Here is a 3,689-nt window from a genome sequence, read left to right on the forward strand (position 1 = left end):
ATGCCCAATTCTTCAGCTTCATGCAAAAATACCAGCATCTTGCCAGGGGCAGGGCAGGCCCTGCAGATTTTCCCAAGCAACCATAAAGTCCAGTGCCCACCACTCTTATCTGATCATGAGTCTCTTGGGCCATGTGACTTCAACTCCTTCTAACCCTTGTGAGTTTCTGTTTCATATCAGAGAGGTTTTCCTCTTGCTTTGAGTGTGGGGCTATGCATTTTTAGATTTTTTAAAATACTATTTCATTTTATAGTTTTAGAGTGGAACGTGAAAGAACGTGCACATACCCTGACATCTTAAACAGAACTTAGTAGGAATTATATAATTCTCCTGGGTGAGGGGAAACCCTGGTGGCGTAGTGGTTAAGTACTACGGCTGCTAACCAAGAGGTCTGCAGTTTGAATCTGCCAAGCGCTCCTTGGAAACTCTATGGGGCAGTTCTACTCTGTCCTGTAGGGTCACTATGAGTTGGAATTGACTCAACGGCAGTGGGTGGGCCTGGGTGAAAGAAGCTGGCACAGAGATGGCAGTGAGCATGTTACATTCAGATAGAAGGTAAAAGCCCGTTTTCGGTTGAATCATGTTCAAGTCCTGATATTGAACAAAGAGGGGGCAGGGAAAGCTTTGTTGCTTTTTTAACAGAAGAACCCCAAATAATATATGTAGAAAGAATGATGGAATTGGAAAATTGCCAGGTTGGAAACATCAAGGCAGTAAGTGATTGAGGCAAGAATAATTAATGAATGTCAACAGCACTGAGTGAAAAGTTGTTGGCAAACACTATATTCAATGGCTTTAAAATATTACCCCAAAGATTACTTGCTAACCACAAAAGGAAAAATAAACTTTTACAATGGAGAAATCTTGTAAGCACCATAGTAACTAAACTTTGCATCACCAATAATGAGACAAAACTGACATCATGTACCAACAAATGTGATGCAACTGGAAACACACAGCATTATTTATGTAGTATTCTTGCCAAAAAACCAAAGAAAAAGAAAATGTTTAACCAGAACCTAATTATATGAAAACAATCAGATAAATCCAAAATGAGGGACAGTCTACAATTGTCCTAACTCTTAGAAAATATCAACTACCATGAAATTAAAAATAAATAAATAAATAAAGAAGATGGAACTCTCTGGAATCTAGTATCTAGATTAAGGGAGACTGAAGAAACAAAACAAAGGCAATGTATGAAATTTCTTTGAGTCATGGATTAAAAACAAACAAACAAGAAAAAAACTTCAAAAGACATTTTTGAAGATTATTAGGATTTGAATATGGACTACTTATTAAATGACCTTAATGAATCAATATTAAATTCCTTGGGAAAAATAGTGTATTGTAGTGAATGACCTTTTTTGTAAGGAGATTCGTGGTTAAGTATTTACAGGTAAAGCGTCTTGATAAATACAACTCCCAGAACACACACAAACACACAGGAGTGGGTTGGAAGGTACCAAAGGGCTAACGATTGCATGAATTAAGGTGAAGGATAGCTGAGTATTCAGTGTACTGTATTATTATTTCAACTTTTCTATAGGCCGGACATTTTTCAAAATAAAAAGTCTGGGAAAGGAGAGTTTTAAAAAAAGTGGGAGAGGGGGTGAAGGAAAGACAGGCACGCTATCATTCATATCTGTTGCTGTGTGCCGTCCAGCGAATTCTAACTCATAGAGACCCTACAGGACAGAGTAGAACTACCATACGGGGTTTCCCAGGCTATCCGCTTTATTGGAAGCCTGGTTGTGCAGTGGTTAGAGCTCCGCTGCTAATCAAAAGGTTGGCAGTTCAAATCTACCCACTGCTACTTGGAAACCCTGTGGGGCAGTCCTACCTTCTAAGGTCCCTATCAGTCGGGATCGGCTCTATCCAGGTCTTCTTCTCCTGTGGAGCCACTGGTGGGTTTGAATCCCCAACCTTTACGTTAGCAGCCGAGCGTTTTAACCACTGCGCCACCAGGGCTACCTCTCATCAGACCTAGAGGTGTCTAATTTAGTTGTCCCGTACTTCCAGGACTTAACTTCTTTGTGTCCTTAGTCTATATCCTGTTGTGGAACCCTGGTGGCGCAGTGGTTAAGAGCTTGGGTGCTAACCAAAAGGTCAGCAGTTCAAATCCACCAGTGCTCCTTGGAAACCCTATGGGGCAGTTCTACTCTGCCCTATAGGGTCGCTATGAGTCGAGTAGAAATCGGCTTGATGCAACGGGTTTTTTTATATCCGGTTGCCGTCCAGTCGATTCCGAGTCATAGCGACCCTATCGGACAGAGTAAAACTGCCCTCATAGGGTTTCCAAGGAGCGGCTGGTGGATTAGAAGTGCTGATCTTTTGGTAAGCAGCCTGAGCTTTTTGCCAGTTCACCACCAGGTCTCCCCCTTAGTCCTAAGAAAGAATATTGTCCAATATAGTGCTGAAAGGGGAGCCCTCTAGTTTGCAAGGCATTACAATAGCCCCAACAATGTACTCAAACATACCTAGGATCACGAAGATGGCGCTGGACGGGGCAACCATTCAGTCTGTGGTGCTGTGGGGCCGCTATGAGTCAGACCCCACCGTAGAGCAACTAACAACTACAAAGAAGGAACTGATTGATGGAACAAGCGCAATAAACGTGTCTTGGCCCTTTAAAAGTGCGCTCCAGTGGGCAGGACCGAGGGCGGAAGTCTTGGGAACTAAAGTGCTGGAGCTCCGAAAATGGAGTCCGGGCTCTACGAAGGTGTGTGCCTTACAAGGAGCAGAATCTAGAGCGGAAGTTGTAATGAAACACCAAAGTCTGGAGCAGGAGGGGCAGAAGTAAGGGTACCTACTGCTGCAGTCTTGTGCGCCAGAGGAGGAGGATGTGAGAGACTACAGTTTGAGAAGCAGAAGGCTGTGAGGGCCAAGAATCCTTTGGTCAGTCAGAGATAAGAATGTATGGACCATAAAGCTGATGTCCCGTTACACGCATGAGGCAATACTCTGGAGGAAGCTTTTGTGCAATGACCATGTTTGGTTACATGAGAGATACGAGGTTACTGAGCCCCTCCAAACAGTAGAAGTAGGAACCCCCAGATATGACGAACAATCTCTTCTGTTTCACTTTTTGGATAAGTGGCTTTATAAGTTCAGTGCTAACGACTTCTTCATACCCGGGGAAGCAAAAGTACTCAATAGTGATCAAAGAAATTTCGAATTACGTCAGTGGGTTGGGGGGATGCCTAAGCAACCTCAGAAAACTGAAGTCAAGGCAAGAACATTCAGCAGTGCAGCTCTGTAATGACGAGAAGCCGGAACTTACTGTCATCATTGACGGTTAAGACAGAAAGAAGAACTAAAAAAAAACTCCTATGAAAAGCCGCCCTTTCTCTTCCTTTTGGAAAGATGTTGTTAGGTACCCTCAAGTCGACTCTGATGCATAGTGACCCTATGTGTCAGAGGAGAACTGGCATATAAGGTTTCCTAAGCTGAAATCGTTATGGGAGCAGACAGCCGTCTTTCTCCGTGGAGGGCCTGGTGGGTTCAAACAGCCAACATTTCCGTTAGCAGCCCAGCGCTTCAACCATTGCATGCGCTACCGGGGCTCTTTTTTTTGAAAGATACCATGATTTAATTTCTGCAACATCTCCGGACATGTGAAAACTTACAGAACCAAAAATTTTAACTTAAAGTGTGACTCTCAGAAATGGAAAATCAGGGTACAGCCT

At 43.3% G+C, this 3,689-nt stretch overlaps 1 pseudogene; it reads left to right on the plus strand.

Annotated features, from left to right (window-relative positions):
• Nucleotides 1-580: 580 nt before the first annotated feature.
• LOC126086137 (protein archease-like) lies at nucleotides 581-3,302 on the plus strand (annotated as a pseudogene).
• The last annotated feature ends 387 nt before the right edge of the window (nucleotides 3,303-3,689 follow it).

This window comes from Elephas maximus, chromosome 11, assembly GCF_024166365.1.
Source record: "Elephas maximus indicus isolate mEleMax1 chromosome 11, mEleMax1 primary haplotype, whole genome shotgun sequence".
NCBI lineage: Eukaryota > Metazoa > Chordata > Mammalia > Proboscidea > Elephantidae > Elephas > Elephas maximus.